Source organism: Oryctolagus cuniculus, chromosome 15 (assembly GCF_964237555.1).
Source record: "Oryctolagus cuniculus chromosome 15, mOryCun1.1, whole genome shotgun sequence".
Taxonomy (NCBI): Eukaryota; Metazoa; Chordata; class Mammalia; order Lagomorpha; family Leporidae; genus Oryctolagus; species Oryctolagus cuniculus.
This window is the reverse complement of record NC_091446.1, coordinates 7,982,630-8,000,024: the sequence shown is the minus strand read 5'-3', so window position 1 is coordinate 8,000,024 and position 17,395 is coordinate 7,982,630. Positions and strand designations below refer to the sequence as shown.

At 55.4% G+C, this 17,395-nt stretch overlaps 1 pseudogene; it reads left to right on the top strand.

Moving 5' to 3' along the window:
- LOC100354390 (proteasome subunit alpha type-5 pseudogene) overlaps positions 1-2,952 on the top strand; it is a 10,717-nt pseudogene extending 7,765 nt beyond the window's left edge.
- Positions 2,953-17,395: the final 14,443 nt, after the last annotated feature.

Below are 17,395 nucleotides of genomic sequence, written 5' to 3'. Positions count from 1 at the left end.
GTACCGAGGGAGACGCCCAACTCCTCTTCCCAAGTCTGCTGCTGTTCCTCCACGTGACAGCGGGGTGGACAGTGCTCAGGCCCCCACAGCCACCTTGCCAGCAGCCCAAGGCACCTTCCCACAGCGACAGCCACAGCGGCTAGTTCACATTTCCAAGAAACTCCAACATGCGGATCTGCTCACCAGACAGTGACATTAGAGTGTTAGAACTGGCACTGGAGGGCCGGCACTGTGACACAGCGGGTTTAACGCCCCGGCCTGAAGCATCGGCATCCCAAATGGGCACCGGTTCTAGTCCTGGCTGCTCCTCTTCTGATCTAGCTCTTTGCTATGGCCTGGGAAAGCAGTAGAAGATGGCCCAAGGCCTTAGGCCCCTGCGCCCATGTGGGAGACCTGGAAGAAGCTCCTGGCTCCTGGCTTCGGATCGGTGCAGCTCCAGCCGTTGTGGCCAACTGGGGAGTGAACCAGCAAATGGAAGACCTCTCTCTCTCTCTCTCTCTCTCTGCCTCTCTTCTCTCTGTGTAACTCTCTGACTTTCAAATGAATAAATAAAATTAAAAAAAAAAAAGAAAAGAAATAAAAGAACTGTGGACGTAGACATATTCTAACTTCAACCCGTCTTACTCTACAGATACAGAAACAAAAGAGGAGGCTCAGAAAGGTCAGCCGAGTCGCCCAGGGCCACACAACAAGAAAAGAGCCAAAGCCAGAAGTCGGGACTTAGCCTAAGAATTAGCTAACAGGGTGCGTCATGGCACAGTGGGTGAGCTGCCATCTGCAGCACCGGCATCCAATACAGACGCCGGTTCAGGTCCCAGCTTCTCCACTTCCAATCCGGTTATCTGCTAATGGCCTGGGAAAAGCAGCAGAAGATGGCCCAAGTATACGGGCCCCTGCACGCAGGTGGGAGACCCGGATGACGCTCCTGGTCCTGGCTTTGGCTTGGCTCAGCTTTGTGGCCATGGGGAGTGAATCAGTGGATGGAAGGTCTCTTTACATCTTTCCGTCTATCTCGTTAACGCTTTCAAATAAATAAATCTTAAAAAAAAAAAAAAAAGAATTACCCAGCCATCAGAGTGCTTGAGGAAAGAAACTCTAGCAGCACCGCGATGTTCTAACTGAGCTCCTGGCAAGCGGCTGCTGCTAATATAAGCAGTGAGGCAAATTACGGGGCCCCAGAAAGGGGACCCCAAGGTCTGCTTGGGGTCTCCTGCTACCCACAAAATGGAGTGAAGTGTGACCAGCGGCAGGTCAAGTGAACCACATCGATCATAAAGGCCAGCGCACCCTCTGCCAGGCGGCCTGTCCCCTTTGATGCCGCTAGGTGGACAGCTCCAGGGACTCAGCCTTTGCAGCGCCTCTGTCCTCGCCTGGGCAGGTGAGCAAGCTCAGGGCTGTGGCCAGCCCCGCCCTCTTCTTGCCTGTTTGAGGACATGATTGGACACACAACCAAGGGCCCCAGCTCCTCTGACCTATCAGAGACGAGGAGGGGCCAGGCTGCCTTTACTGGCTGGCCACTCTCAGAACTCGGAGCAGTGACTTTTAGTTCAGCCAGCACTGGGTCATCAGCCTGTGTCTGCGCGGGAAGCAGCGGAGAATAAGGAAGGAAAGTGGTGCCCACACACACGCTCGGGCAGTGCGCACCTGCTCCGAGCAACAGGACTGCCTGTTCTGAGCAAAGGAGGGACCCCCGACTCTCTCTCTCTCTCTCTCTCTCTCCCCACCCATGTCTTTCAAATAAAGAGAAAAACTTTATAATGCTAGAAACAAAAGAGGAGGGGCCAGCATTGTGGTGTAGCGGGTTAAGCCACCCCCATGACACTGGCATCCCGTATGGGTACTGCTCCACTTCCTACCAAGCTCCCTGCTAACGCACCTGTGAAAGCAGAGAAAATAGCCCATGTACTTGGGCTCCTGCACCCACGTGGAAGACTCAGATGAAGCTCCTGGCTCCTGACCTCAGCCCGGCCCAGCCCTGGCTGTTGCAGCCACGTGGAGAGTGAACCTAGCAACCGCCGGCAGTTGAGAGCGGACTAATGCCCTTTGTCCCGCCTCCATTGGGCTGGGCGAGGCCTGGAGGGAGGCGCATTGGCCCAGTCGCCTCCACGGGAACTATGGACAGCCAATAAAAGAGGCGCAAACACGTTTTCCCCGGAAGGAAGAGTATTTCAAGTGGAATATGCCATTGAGGACGTCAAGCTCAGTTCTACAGCTCTTGGTACCCAGACAGCAGAGGGTGTCTGCCTCGCCGTGGAGAAGAGAATTACCTCTTCACTCATGGAGCCCAGCAGCTTTGAGAAAATCGTAGAGACTGACGCTCACATAGGTTGTGCCAAGAGTGGGCTAATTGCTGATGCTAAGGCTTTAATTGATAGAGCAGAGTGGAGACACAGAACCATTGGTTCACCTACAATGAGACAATGACAGTGGAGGGTGGGACCCAGGCTGTATCCAATGTGGCTCTACAGTGTGGGTAAGAAGAGGCAGGTCCAGGTGCCCGGTCTCGTCCCGTTGGAGCAGCACTGTTATTTGGGGGAGTGATGAAAAAGGACCCCAGCTGTTTCCTATGGAACCATCTGGAACCTTTGTACAGTGCATTGCTCCAGCAACTGGCCCTGCCTCAGACGGTGCCCAGAGCTCCTAGCGGGAAGTTTACCGCAAGTCGATGACACTGAAAGAAGCAGTGCGTCTTCACTTGTCATCCTCAAACAAGCCATGGAGCAGAGGCTGAGTGCAACCACGGCGCAGCCGGCCACGGTGCAGCCTGCCACGGTGCAGCCTGCCACGGTGCAGCCAGCCACAGTACAGCCAGCCATGGTACAGCCAGCCACGGTGCAGCCGGCCACAGTACAGCCGGCCACGGTGCAGCCGGCCACGGTGCAGCCGGCCACGGTGCAGCCGGCCATGGTGCAGCCCGCCAGGATTTCCCCATGTTCACAGAAAAGAACTTGAAGAGCTCATCAAGGACAACCAAGGAAGAGTGAGCCTCACAGCTTTTCTGGGACAATTTCTGTTCTCCCGCTTCCCTCAACTTATTTCCAGCTTCTGTTCCTTGGGAAGTCTCCAGTCTATATGTGCATTTTTAATGATTGTGAAATACAGAAAATTTTAAGATTAAAGAGGAGTGGGCACATGGATCCACATGGGAAGGTAGCGATGTGACAATGAAGTCAGAGCCCAGCGACACCACCCCAAGCAGAGCCTGCCCAGGGTCACCAGCAACGGCCAGCAGTAGGAGGGGCCACCAGCAGCTCCTGTCTTGCTGCCCGCGGTAGGAACCAGCCCTGCTGGCACCCTGAGTTCAAGCCCCTTGAGCTGGAAGAGGGTACACACCTGCTGTTTAAGTCCCCTCCCCAATTTGTGGCAAGTTATTATAGAAACTAAAACAATAGGGGAGAGGGCTGAGTACCCCATCCCGGAATGTGGCCTTTGAGCAGTGGGGACAAGGTGGAGTTTTAGACTGGAGTGTGGCTTCCTCGTCCTCACTCTTCACGCTCCACTGGGAAAGCTGTTCTGGGGGAAGTGCACTCGAAATGCAAGCCAGTGGGCGCTGCCCGTCCGCCTGCAGTAACCTGCGCTCCGACAGAGGAAACCTGCGTGGGCCACGCACTCGTGTGTGTGCCAGGCGACGTGACGAGCACCTCCACGTCTCGTATCTCACGTAACTCTCACCGCTGCCCTGTGACGTAGGAATTGTTGTGCCCATCTTGCAGCTTGGGAAACTGAGGCTCGGCGCACAGCTAATAAGGAACGGACCTGGAATTCTAAATGTGGGCCACCCAGCCCCAAAGCCCACGCCGTTTCCAACGAGTCATTTTGTCCTTAGGAGAAGCGTGCATTTTGAGTTAGGAGAAGGCGGGGAGTTCAGAGAGGCACTGCTCAGGTGCAGGTGTGGAGCGGGAGGGCTTAGCCCCGCTCACAGAGACCCTCGTGATCTCAAGCAGCAGCTGCTGGGGCTTGGCGGGGCTACCTGGGGGAACGGAGCCTGGGACACAGCCGCCTGGAGGAGTAGTGACAAGGACGGGCTTCCTCAGACAAGGACGACACCGGGAACGCAGCCCCGGAGCTGGCCTTGTGGCGGGGAGGGGTGCCCAGAAATGACGCCCATTCTCCCTGCATCGCTGGTTCACTCCCCAGATGTCCACCACAGCCAGGGCAGAGCCCTGAATCCAGGGGCCAGGACCCCATTCCGGGTCTCCCACAGGGATGGGAGTACTCGAGCCATCAGCTGCTGCCTCCCAGGGTGTGTGCCACAGGAAGTTAATAGAAGCCTCGAACTCGGGCTCTCAGATATGGGATGAAGACGTCCCACCAAGACGACACCTGCCCTACACCTCTTTATTTACTTATTTGGGAGGGGGTCCCTCATCTTCCGGTTCACTCCCCAAATGCCAGCAGTAGCCAAGGCTGGACTGGAACCAGAGCCAGGCGCCAGGAGCCAGGAGTCAGGTGGGAAACTCAATCCAGGTTTCCCACATGAGTGGCAGGGACCCAATCACCTGCACCCTCGCTGCTGCCTCCCAGCAGGAAGCCGGATCAGGAAGGGAGACAAACCCAGGCTCTCCCGTCTTAGCCAGCGTCTTAACTGCAAGCCAGCCCCTTTCCCCCATCCCTTCCTGCCTGCCGTGTCCACTCATGTCGCCTCCTAACTGTGACTCCCCCCCTGGCTGATGGGAGTAGCCCTCCTGGGAAAACAGATGAGGAGAGAAAAGATCAGAGAGGCTGGGGCCTTGTCCAAGGTTGCACAGCCGGGAGCCTCAGATGGGTCTCTCCTGTGACGCTTCATCCACTGCCACAGCGGAAGCTGACAGCTGCTGGCGAAACACCTGCTTCCTGAACAAAACTCTGACAGAAAGCTGCTGTGTGGGGGTCCCTGAAGTGGCTGCTCAGACCCCTGCCCTCTCCGCGTAGCCAGAGGTACCTGGCTGGCCAATCCGGGGGCCCCATCTGCCTGGCCACTCTGATTGGGTCGGGAGTGGCCACAGGATCCAAGCTGGGCCAATCACAGGACTTCATTTTTCTTTTGCTGCTGGGGCTGGGGGATCGGTGCACCCGGAGCCACAGCAGACCCTCCGAGAGCGAGAAGCTCGGGGACTGTGGAGGGTGGAGAGTTCGGTCCTGAGCCCACGCGTGCCTGAGTCAGGTCCGTCTGCCCCCTACCTGTTGGCTGAGCGGAAAATCTGTTTTTTTCCCCAGCTGGTTTGAGTTCGTGTCAGAACCGCGGCTCCCACAGGCATTCTGTGCAGGAGCAGAGCTTACGCTCCCGGGTGTGGGTGGAGAGAGGCTAATGGTTCAGGGTGAGCCTTGGCGCCAAGAAGCAGGTGACTCCACATCCGTGTAACACGTGCCGGGCGGCTCAGTGGACAGCGCGGCTGTGAAGGCCAGGAGTTGGCGACTTTGTTCTGTGTGACTCTGTTTTAAATCCTCAGCTTCAGGGCCTGGCCTCTGAGGTCACGGGGACATGAGTGGGCCCGGGGAAGGGAGCAAGCGTGGGGGCGGGGAGGAGGGGCGGAGGTGCTTACGGGCCTGGTCTGGGATTCCCAGGTGTCCAGGGGTGCATGGCCCAGATGACCGCAAGGAAGGCTGGGAGTGCATTTTGGCCAGCGCCCCGGATGACAGGCAGCAGGTTTGGGTGAGCAGCCCTCAGCTCCTTCCAGACTTGGGAAACCATCCTTGTTCCCTTCAGCCGTCGCAGCCATCTGGGGAGTGAACCAGAAGATGGAAGACCTCTCTCTCTCTCTGCCTCTCAAATAAATAAATAAACCTTAAAAAGAAAAGCCCTAAACTGTTTGCTGGTGACACGGGGACTCTGAGCAGCCTGCCATGGTCTCGATGGTTGGGTAGAGTTCCTCCATCCACTCTCAGGGTGGGGGTGGGGGCTGGAGCCCCTGGCCCTGACACCCTACTCCTAAATAGCACCTGTCCTTTGGGGCTGGGCTCAGGACCCCCGGTGAGGGAGGGCCCTGGGGCTGGGCCCCTTGAACACCTTGGGGCAGGTGCACTGTGGCGGGGTGTGTGTCCTGCGCTAGGACCAGCTGGTGCGGCAGGAAGGAGGCCCGGCACTGAGATGCTTTCTCCGCAAGACTTGACCACTGAGGCCCGTTCGCAGAAGGGTTCTGTTAGAGGTCCCAGGAGAGAAATAGGACAGAGGCCTCAGCCTGGCCTGCTCCAGCCCCCACCCCCACCCCCACCCCGAGAGTGGATGGAGGAACTCTACCCAACCATCGAGACCATGGCAGGCTGCTGGGAGTCCCCGTGTCACCAGCAAACAGTTTAGGGCTTTTCTTTTTAAGGTTTATTTATTTATTTGAGAGGCAGAGAGAGAGAGAGGTCTTCCATCTTCTGGTTCACTCCCCAAATGGCTGCGACGGCTGAAGCTGGGCTGATCCAAAGCCGGAAGCCAGGACCTTCTCCCGGGTCTCACCAGCCACAGCGCTGGCCCCCGCAGTCTAGGATTTTTCTTGCTGCTCGGTATGTTGAGTGCCAGTGCTGAGCCTTCGGGCTCTGGGATGCCCAGGCGTCCACAGCTGCCTCCCTGACCCCGTGGGGAGAGCCCAGGCACTGCCCTCCTCCCTTACCTGCGCGGGGGCTCTGACTTGGCAGAGTGGGACTGGAGCCTGTGTGGAGGGCCCCTGTGCATCGGGGGCCCCTCTACTTCCCTACCAGGTCCTTCCTAGCCTGCAGGAAAAACGGCTCCTCGAGGGATGCCCTCCTCCCAGCCCTAGCATGAGCCCCCCCCCCACAGCACCCCACAAAGCCACAGAGAGCAGATGCTGCAGCCTGGTGTTGAGAGAGCGGGAACCCGGATGCTGGGTTCCAGCGGCTCAGCCCCCAGCCTGGCGTCTTCCGGCTTATTTAAGCATCTGCAACAGTAATTATTACAAAGTGTTAAATCTGGGGTAATAAAATCTTACTGAGCCCCTTCCCCACCGCACGCCCCCACCAAAACGGAGTATCTTATTTTGCTAACTGCTTAGACATAAAACTCCTGCAGAAAAAAAAATTGGCCCCACAGCTCATATTTTTCATCATTTGGTCATTAAATAGTGATGGATATAAACCTATAAAGAACCTAAACTGAACCTTTTAACAATCCATGAGCAATACTATCATTTCTTTAATAGAACCTGCTGACCGTGCCTTGCACAGCCGCCATTTGTCATTTTCAGCACGCAATAATCAATAAGTTGGCTGAAAATAAATAATATAACAGTCACAATATATTATCTTTCAGACTGGCCCTAGACTCACCATAAAATGGGACCAAAACAAGGGAGAAACTTTTACATAAATGTTAACGAGTTGGGGCCAAATGCATGAATCAGACCCAGGCCAACGGTCTGACCCGAATTTGCTGAGTCCAGCCGGGCTGGGCCTTGGTTACTGCCCTGTCTGGGTCAGAATGTGGAAGCCAGGCGGCAGGGTCAGAATCCACACAGCGCGAGGAGACGAGAGGGACAGAGCGGCGTCCCAGGCTGTCTCACATGGGGCGGTCCTCCTGCGGTCATTCCGGGCATCCTGGGTCACAGCTGCAAACCATAAAGCCCCCCCCCCCCCGGGCCTGGGCCGGGAGGCAGTCTGCTGGGATCCGAGATGGGCTCACAGCCCAGACTGAGGGAAGCACCACACAGAGGCCAGGCCACCAGGCGGCACTGATGGCGAGCGACCGACTTCTGGGGCCAAGGACAGAGTAGCCCCCGGGGTCACGGGAAGCTGGGGTTGGCCTGGGTCAGGAGACCCCCGCAGCCCCTCAGCGGCTCAGCCTTGAGCTTGCTGGACACCTGGCGCAGCTCCTCAGCAGCCCAGGCCCCTGGTTTGTTCATTCATTCATTCATTCATTCAGTGAAAAGTTGCCAAGAACCTACTGGGTGCCAGGCTCTGGTCTGGGTGCCAGGGATACAGCAACAGCGTAATCAGACACAACCCTCCCTCCTCTCCCCTCCCCTCCCACAGGTCCTTGCTGGCCCTGGCAATACAACAGACAGACGATGTCAATCTACAAGGGGACTTTTTCTTAGATTTATTTATTTGAGAGGCAGAGTTACAGACAGGCAGAGGGAGACACACATACATACACACACACATACAGAGAGAGAGAGAGAGGGAGGGAGGGAGAGAGGTCATCTGTCTGCTGGTTTGCTCCCCAAATGGCCACAGCAACTGGAACTGGACTGATCCAAAGCCAGGAGACAGGAGCTTCATCCAGGTCTCCCACGTGGGTGCAGGGGCCCAAGCACTTGGGCCATCCTCCACTGCTTTCCCAGGCCATAAGCAGGGAGCAGAGACTTGAACCAGCGCCCCGTGGGATGCTGGAGCTGCAGGTGGAAGCTTAGCCTACTGTGGCATCTATGCCACAGCACTGGCCGGGGACACTCAGTGCTGAGGTCAGGACGGTCCAGGGTGAACTGAGATGATGTCGTCCCCAGGTGAGGGTCAGGGCCGGGGCTGGATCCTTAACTCACTGGGTCCTGGACTTTCCACCCACCCCACCCCGGAGGAGGCCTCTTCTCCCTAAGGCTGGTGCACTCCTGGGATGTTGTTGTAGCCACTGCAGATAGCAACCATCACTCAAAGATAAGTATGACTAGGGCGACAAAGGCGAACTTGGATGGTTTGGGCTCAGGTGCACACAGTGGGAGGATGCAGTCCTAGCCTGGTCACTCGGTAGCTGGGTGACCTTTATCAAGGCACTCAACCCCTCGGAGCCTCAAGTGGGGGTAAAAATGCATATTCCAGTAGGGTCTTGGTGAGGGTTCCATAGTGAGCGTGTGTCCACGGCAGGGAGTCTGAGCGGCGGTGGCATTCGTGCCTGGCGTATGGCACCCCGGGAACTAAGGGAAAGAACCCCAGCTCCTGGGGGAGGGACCAGCATTGCCACATTTATTCTGAATCAGCTCACCATGTGGAGCCAAAAATACTCTCCGTGGGTAGAGTCTCTGTGACTGATATTAAAAATGACTGATTTAAGAGAAGTGCTTCACCCGTGTTGCAAACGAAGAAGGTAGGTCTGAAGTGTTCTCAGCCTTAAATGCTGCCAGTATTTCATCTTTGGGTAGTCATAAAGTTAAAGGTTAATAGGCTGCACAAATGACAGGGTTTAAAGGGAAAAATGGGGAGGGGCTGCGGGACTCCGGGCAGCCGCGGGCATGTCGGAGACAGGTGGCCGTGCACCTGCAGGAAGGAAATATGGAGGCGGGGCCCAGTGAGCACCCAGGCTCCTTCTCAGCCTCTCCCCCACGTGGCAATTCTTTATGCCAGGAGCTCCTTTATCATCCGGGGGGATTTGTTTTCTGGTGAGATCTGAGGACTCTCAGCTGCGGGGAGACTGACGCTGGGTGGGGTGGGAAAGTTTTAATTCAGTTCTGGGGGAGAGAGCTGGGGCAGGGCAGGGGCAGGTAGGGGTTCTTGGCGGCTCAGCAAGAAGCTGGGAGGGTCTGAATGAAATTGCAGTGACCCCAGAGCTGCGGTTCTCACATTTGAGGGCAGAACCACTGCGGGGCTCGGGGCTCAAATGCGGATTCCTCGGCTCCAGCCAAGGATGGACATGGGGCCCAGGAGTCTATATATTTTTTTAAAAATGTATTTATAATTTGAGAGGCAGAGCCAGAGAGGGAGAGGGAGAGGGAGAGAGAGAGAGAGAGAGAGAGAGAGAGTCTTCCATTCGCTGGTTCACTCCCCAGCTGACAGCAATGGCCGGAGCTGTGCCGATCCAAAGCCAAGAGCTTCTTCTGGGTCTCCCTTGTGGGTACAGGGGCCCAAGGACTTGGGCCATCTTCTTCTGCTTTCCCAGGCCATAACAGAGAGCTGCTTTGGAAGTGGGGCAGCCGGGACTCAAAACAGCACCATATGGGATACTGACACTGCAGGTGGCGGCTTTACCCACTATGCCACAGCACTGGCCCCATAGGAGTCTACATTTTTAAAAGTTCCCACCCATGTCCAAAGGTGGCTCTAAGACAGCCAATTCGTGGCCCTGAGTCAGTGAGTGCACTGGAATCAAGCCCTACATCCAGGCTCCTGGACAAGGATGACGTTGGGGGTTGTCAAGCTACAAGCTGCACCCCAGCAACCACGTGCTTGTTGAAGCTAGGTCCCTCCCCCTCCCCGGGACTTCCTCTGCGAAACAGAAAGTGAGCAGCCTAGGTTGGGGACCTCCTCCCCCACTTTGCCACTAACAGGGATTTGGAAGCAAAGCCCAGGAATGACCTGCCAAAGTCAACCACAAAAGTCGGGCTCCTAGTGCTGGGCTCCTCCTACTGCACCACAGGCATCTCCCTGTGGATGGGGGAGGGGGTGCTCGCTTCACTGGCCGCTGCCCCTCCCCCTTCCCACGCTCCTCAGTCTGCACTCTAACACAGGCATCCGTAGAAGCCTGGCTGCAGGTGCACATGGGGGCTCCCTAGAATTCACAGTTCACCCCCAGTCTGGGTCTGGACACGGTCTGATTTGGGGAGGGAAAAACTGTCAAATCCAATCAAGCAGAATCCTTGGCAGAATTCCGCTGTGCATGTCCCCTGCAAGAAAACACAAATTCACCAAAAATATCTTCTCTTGGTAACAGATGACAAAGCACGTTTATCGTTCCACCTCCCTAGGTCCTCATGAAACCACAAGGAAGCAGACGCTGTTGTTCCACTTTAAGGACAGAGAAACTGAGGCCATCGAGGCCAGGAGACTTGTCCAGGATCCCTGTATGAGCAGAATACGACTCTGCCTACCCCCAACACACACACACACACACACACACACATGCATACACACGCACACAATGTTCACACCCCAGTCTTCAAAACTGGTGAACAGGCAAAAGGCACTGTGCAGGTGTGAGTCAGTCCGTGACGTTGAGGTGGGGTCTCCTGGGTTATCTCTGGGGTTACCAGGGTCCATACAGGGGACAGGAGAGTCAGACCAGAGGAGGACTCTGCCCTTCACCCCGGGCTTGTAAGGTGGAGGAAGGGAGGCGGGTTAAACCTCTTCTTGGGACACTGGCATCCTGTATCTGGGTGCCTGGGATTCCAATCCATCTTCTTGCTTTATGAGTTTGGGAGGCAGCAAATGATGGCCCAAGTGCTTGGGTTCCTGCGACCCATGTGGGACACCCAGATGGAGTTCCTGGCTCTTGGTTTCCGCCTGACACAGCCCTGGCTGCTGCAGGCATTTGAGAGAGTGAAACAGCAGATGGACGATCTCTCTCTCTCTCTCTCTCTCTCTCTCTCTCTCTCCCTGTTGCCCTGTATGTCAAATAAGAAAATAGAAAATAAGGGGCTAGCGCTGTGGTGCAGCGGGTTAATGCCCTGGCCTGAAGCATCGGCATCCCAAATGGGCGCACGTTTGAGACCATCCAATCCAGCTCTCTGCTGTGGCCTGGGAAAGCAGCAGAAGATGGCCCAAGTCCTTGGGCCCCTGCACCCGCGTGGGAGACCCGGAGGAAGCTCCTGGCTCCTGATTGGCGCAGCTCCAGCCGTTGTGTCCAATTGGAGAGTGAACCAGCAGATGGAAGATCTCTCTCTCTCTCTCTCTCTCTCTCTCTCTCTTTCTCTGCCTCTCCTCTCTCTGTGTAACTCTGACTTTCAAATAAAATAAATAAATATTTTAAAAAAATAGTAAATAAATGAAACTTGAAAAACAAAGGTGGAGGACGGACCGTGAGGCGAGGATTACCAGCCACCGAGGCGCCTCCGGGAGGAGCCAGCCGTGCGCAGCAAGCGCCATTGCGGCCTGTGCGTGGACAGTCGCTCTGTGTGAAGCCCCGGATCTGTGGGACTCTGCTGTAGCCGCAGTAAGAAAGGCACCCAGCCCCAGGGTCACAGAAACGGGCGAGGGGACGCGGTGCCTGATCCCCAGCCACGCTCCCCCGCTGCAGCCGTGACGCTGGCCACGGGGCTGTGAATTACTCAAGCTCCAGCGCCAGTCCCGAGCAGGTGCGCCCGACAGCCTCTTGAGCTCTTGCCCTCAGCCCTGGCCTGAGCCGTCGCTCTGCCGCCCCCCCCCCCCCCGCTCTGCCTATGGGATGTGACTGGGGGTTTGCAGGGGGGGACGCCTGGTGTGAGCCTCTGGAAGCACCAGCCGCCCTCTGTGCTTCGTCTGTGCGAGCCTGGGGGCCCCTCCCGGGGCCCTCGCTGGCTCTGGGGTCCTGGCCAAGTCCGTGATCCAGGCTCAGCCTCTCGCCTGGAGGCTCCAGGCCTGGCCCAGAAAGGCGCCTCTCGCGATCAATCTTGCCACGGGCTCCATGAATTTTAAATAATAGCGGCTTTGCTCTTTCTCGCCGGCTCCCTGGGTGCTGCAGACTGCAGATCATATTTCTTCACATTTTCATACAATTATTTTAAATGGACAAGATAATGTTGAAATTCTTATTTAAAATGTATGCAGGTAGAGAATGAACCTTCCAGCTTTTTATATTTAACACCAGACGGAGCGATAGAGGAGAATTTAACAACAGCCCTGAAGTGCCAGTGCGTCTCGCGCTCATGATGGACTGGGACTTTTAAGCAGCCGGTTTTCTTCGATGAATAAATAATCACACCCCAAATAGACACTTTGGCCATCGCTCATCTCATTTTTGACTGCGCACATTTTATTGATTCTTAAGTACAAGAGTTTCACAATCTTAAGTTAAAGGGGGAAAAACAGTGTCTCTGTGGTCTTGACCCAGCCCACGGGGCACACCGCCTGGTTTCTTCCAGGATGAGCCCCCGCCAGAGTGGTGGCCCCCAGAGCCCCACTCCAGAGCACAGGGGAGACGGACAGAGGCCCAGCCCCGGGAGGCAGCGGCAGGGTGGGGCGGGGCGGGGTGGGGTGGGGGTGGAGCCCATGCCCCTCCCCAGAACAGCACTGGGAAGTTTGCTGCCCCTCCTCCCCACGGCACTCCCTCCTGAGGGTCTTTTGTTTTCTAAATGCTAAGTCAGATTTTCTAGAGAATGTGATAACACACAGTGCGTTTCTAAATTGAGGGTATCCCGATGCGGTTCCGGTAGAAGGGACCCGCATTTCTGGGGCACTGGCTACCGTCGTGCGTACTGGAGACCTGGGTAAGGAATCACCCTGCCTTGTGGCTGAGGGAACCCAAGGGACCGGCTGCCAGGGAGACCCCCTGGGGCTCGAACCCCGGCCCTAGGGGCATCCTGTGCTGCCCCTTGAACAAGAGGGCACAAAGAAAGCCAAAGCCACTCACCCCTTGGAAGCCAGTCACTGGCAGTGGCTTCCGATAATGTCTCCCCCAAAACAACCATCAGCGCTTGCATTGCGTTGTGCCCTGTGTGCAGGATTGGAAGTGTCACACAGCAGGCAGTTCCCTCACCTAACAATGGGTTTGCGGGAGACCCCACCCCACCCCTGTGGCCTGCTCTGTGGCTGGCCCTTCTCTGCCTTGTGCTCAATCAACCTCCGTGAAAAGGGGTCTTGGCCCATAGCGGGTAAAGCCGCCACCTGCAGTGCCAGCATCACATATGGGCATCCATTCAAGTCCTGGGTGCTCTACTTACGATCCAGCTCCCTGCTGTTGGCCTGGGAAAGGGACAGAGATGGTCCAAGTGCTTGGGCCCCTGCACCTGCGTGGGAGACCCGGAAGAAGCTCCTGGCTCCTGGCTCCTGGCTTCAAATCAGCCCAGCTCTGGCCACTGTGGCCATCTGGGGAGTGAACCAGAGGATGGAAGACTTCTGCCTCTCTGTAACTCTGCCTTTCAAATATATATATATATATATATATATATATATATATATCTTTAAAAAAGAAAAGGAGTCTCACTACTATACTCCCTCTCTCGTTACTGTGCCTTTTAAATAAATTAATTAATTAAAAAACACCCAAAGTTGGAAAGCTTTTAAAAAAACATGCTAAGGGAAGCAACTGGCAGATCATTCATGACAGCTGTTCCAGCTCCACAAAGGGCACCTTGTAAGAGCAGGTATCAGGGCCAGCGTTGTGGCGTACCTGGTAAAGCCACTGCCTGGGATGCCTGCATCCCATATGGGCGCTGGTTCAAGTCTCAGATGCTCCACTTCCTATCCAACTGCCTGCTAATACACCTGGGAAAGTGGCAGAAGATGGCCCAAGTGCTTGGGTGACATGGGAGACCTGGAAGAAGCTCCTGGCTCCTGGCTCCTGGCTCCTGGCTTCTGCCTGTCCCAGCCCTAGCAGGTGCAGCCATTTGGGGAGTGGACCAGCAGATGGAAAATCCTTCTTTCTCTGTAACTCTGCCTTTTAAATAAATAAATCTTTAAAAAAAAAAAAAAAAAGCTATGCCGGCACTGCGGCTCACTAGGCTAATCCTCCGCCTTGCGGTGCCAGCATACCGGGTTCTAGTCCCGGTCGGGGCGCCGGATTCTGTCCCAGTTGCCCCTCTTCCAGGCCAGCTCTCTGCTGTGGCCTGAGAGTGCAATGGAGGATGGCCCAAGTGCTTGGGCCCTGCACCCCATGGGAGACCAGGAGAAGCACCTGGCTCCTGGCTTTGGATCAGCACGGTGCGCTGGCCGCGGTGGCCATTGGAGGGTGGACCAACGGCAAAAAGGAAGACCTTTCTCTCTGTCTCTCTCTCTCTCACCGTCCACTCTGCCTGTAAAAAAAAAAAAAAAAAAAAAAAAAAAAAAAAAAAAAAAAAGCTATAGTAATTGTCAGTGTAGTCTTGTCACAAAAATAGACAAATAGGTCAACATCAATGGAACAGAATACAGAACCAGAAGCAGTCAGAGAAAAAAGAAAAGCACAGCGCTACCCACAGAGAGGACCCCCCACTGCCCCTCATCTACAAAGGCTGGACTTGGGCTGGACATGAGTTAGTGGGCAGGGCAGCAGCCTGGTGTAACGGCTAAGGCGCCTCGCGGGACACCTCCAGCGTCCACATCAGAATGCTGAGGCAGCTTCCGCAGTCCAGGAGGCCCTGGGGTGCTGCAGCTGACGGCTCAGGGCTTGGGTCCCTGCTACTCACATGGGAGACCTGGACGGAGTTCCACGCTCCTGGCTTCTGCCTGGCCCAGCCCTGGCTGTTGTGGGCATTTGGAGAACGAACCAAGAGGCAGGAGAGCTCTCTCTCTGTCTCTGTGTCTCTCTGCTTTTCACATAAAATAAAAATTAAAAATAAGAAGTTTTTAAAAAGGAAAGAACAGGTTTGTGTGTTCTTTATTTTTACAGGCAGAGTGGACAGTGAGATAGAGAGACAGACAGAGAGAAAGGTCTTCCTTTGCCGTTGGTTCACCCTCCAATGGCTGCCGCGGCCAGCGCACCGTGCTGATCCAATGACAGGATCCAGGTGTTTCTCCTGGTCTCCCATGGGGTGCAGGGCCCCAGTACTTGGGCCATCCTCCACTGCACTCCCGGGCCACAGCAGAGAGCTGGCCTGGAAGAGGGGCAACCGGGACAGAATCCAGTACCCCGACCGGGACTAGAACCTGGTGTGCCGGCGCCGCAAGGCGGAGGATTAGCCTAGTGAGCTGCAGCGCCGGCCTTGTGTGTTCTTAATGCTCCAACATTAAAAAGAGAAAGAATGTGGTAAAAAGGGACGACTCACTCCGGGACTTTGCAGCACCCCCGCCGCACCTGCCCGCTGCTCAGGGCACTGACGTGTCTTCTCCAGCAAGCCTCGCTCAGGTGCCCGGGTTTCCCTGGGCCTGGGGAGCAGAGCCCCATCGTGGACCCGTTAGCTGGTGCTGAGGGGCCAGGAGGTACCAAGAAGACGAAACTCAAGACCCTGGCGTGGCACACGACTTTGTGTGAAATCCACACTCCAAGAGGGGGAGCAGCGTGGGACTCAGGAGGGAAGAGCCCGTAGGTCCAGGATCCCACACCCAGGCAGAGGAGCCTCCCCCACTCTCCGGTTCTTCCGTGGGTGCTGCACACAATGTAGGTTCTTCCACCAAGGAAAACCATCACGGGTGAGTCAGGAGCCCAGCCGAGCCGCCTCAGGGTCATCTGCTTGTCACAATCCCATCTGGAAAGCTCTAGGAGGCTATCACACCCCCCGTTAGCAGTGGCAATGACCCTTTCGCTGCCCTGATTGGTGCTGAAAGTGTTTCACGGGCCTTGGTGCTGTCCTGAGCAAGGGGGGCACAGAGACCGCATTCTGCTCGCCCACCCAGGAAGACGGCGGCCTCGTTCCGTGGCAGGGCTCTGTCCCTGCTCCTCAGGGACACCAGCGTCCGAGATTTACAACAAACCCGGGGAAAGCTCAGTGGAACTGGGATGGTTATGGCCATGTTCCTTGATGGAGAATCATACAGGCAACCGGAGCAAAGACCTGCCTTTTATGACCCGCACCTGTCTGTAAAGTAGCTGGTTTATGTGCCAAGGAAAGGATGAACATATGGCACAGTATTGGTTTTTCAGTAACTTGGTTTAAGCCAGAGTGGGGGGAAAGCCCATCCTGACACTATTTATGGAACAATTAATGCTGTCAACAGCCCCCCGACCCTCGGAGTCACGCCTAGCGCTCCAGACCAGGATGGCTCAGAGAAGTGTCAACAATTCTAATATGAGCTGTTGAGGCACATTCATTCAAAAGGACTTATTTCTGCGACTTATAAAATGTGCTGATGGATCGCTCCTTGACTGTAGGTTACAAAAGACTCCTTTTTCTTGAGTAAAATCCCCACCTCATAAAGCCAACATCAAGATAACAAGCAGCTATGACGTGCAGGGCGTTTCTGCCAATACTGCCTCGCTTATTCTTAGCCACCGCCGGGGCAGGTAGGTGCTGAGATAGGCCGAGTGTCCTTTGTACGGAATGCTTGGGCCCAGAAGTAACTTGGATTTTTCCATATTCTGGAATGGTTCCACGTACACGTGAGATCCCTTGGGAATGGGGTCAAGCCTGCACATGAAGCCCACGGACGGCTCCTGGTCATCTCGTACACGTAGCTTGAAGGTCATTTGTACACTGCATTTAGAGGCCCTGTGTTCTGATCGTGACGTAGCGTGTGAGATCAGGTGGGAATCCCGCACTTCTGGCCTCATGTGGGCACTCAGGGTTTCAGACTTGGAGCCTTTTAGTTTCAGCTTTTCAGACAGGGGATGTTCATCTTGTTTGTTGTCTTCCACGCTGTAGCTAAAGAAGCTGGGTCTCACTGAAGTCAGTAACTCACTCAGACTTGTGTAGCACCTAGATGTGAACAAGGATTTCTGCACCAGGTCTTGGGGATCTAAGGGGTCCAATACAGGCAACTCACCCAGAAGGCCTGATATTTCAAAATTAAGTTTTTTAAAAATTAGATCCTCAAAACCTGTTTTTTTTTTTAAAAAAAAAAGGTTTTATTTATTATCTATTTGAGAGGCAGCATTATAGACAGAGAGAAGGAGGGAGAGAGAGAAAGAGAGAGAGAGAGAGAGAGAGAGAGGTCTTCCATCTGCTGGTTCATGCTTCAAATGGTGCAATGGCCAGAGCTGCGCCAATCTAAAGCCAGG